Here is a 523-nt window from a genome sequence, read left to right on the forward strand (position 1 = left end):
TGTATTATATTATAATATATTTAAAATTATATAATAATAGATAAAAAATATAAAAAAAATAATTAAAATACATATAGAATATATTTTTAATAATTAATAATAGTATAATAATATACGTTATAGTAAAAATATTATACTGTGAAAGTAGTTAATATTGTTAGTATTTTCATAAATAATATTATATATTGATAATTATAAAATGGTATATACGAGTAATATATTTAAAATTAAATAATAATAATATAATGAAATATAGTATATAAAATATTAATATATTATATAACAAACAATATGTTATAGTATAAACTAAAGTAATTTATTATATACAATAATATATGGGTAGAAAATTTGAATGTTATAATAATTTATTCATTATATAATAAAATATACTTATATCATAAAATATTACTATTTTATTAAAGTGTTATTAATAAGTTATAATATATTTAACTATTACTATTATGTTATTGTATTATTAATAAGTTATAATATATATATTAAATGAATGTACTAATAATATAAT

This window comes from Asparagus officinalis, chromosome 1 (genome assembly GCF_001876935.1).
Source record: "Asparagus officinalis chromosome 1, Aspof.V1, whole genome shotgun sequence".
Lineage (NCBI taxonomy): Eukaryota > Viridiplantae > Streptophyta > Magnoliopsida > Asparagales > Asparagaceae > Asparagus > Asparagus officinalis.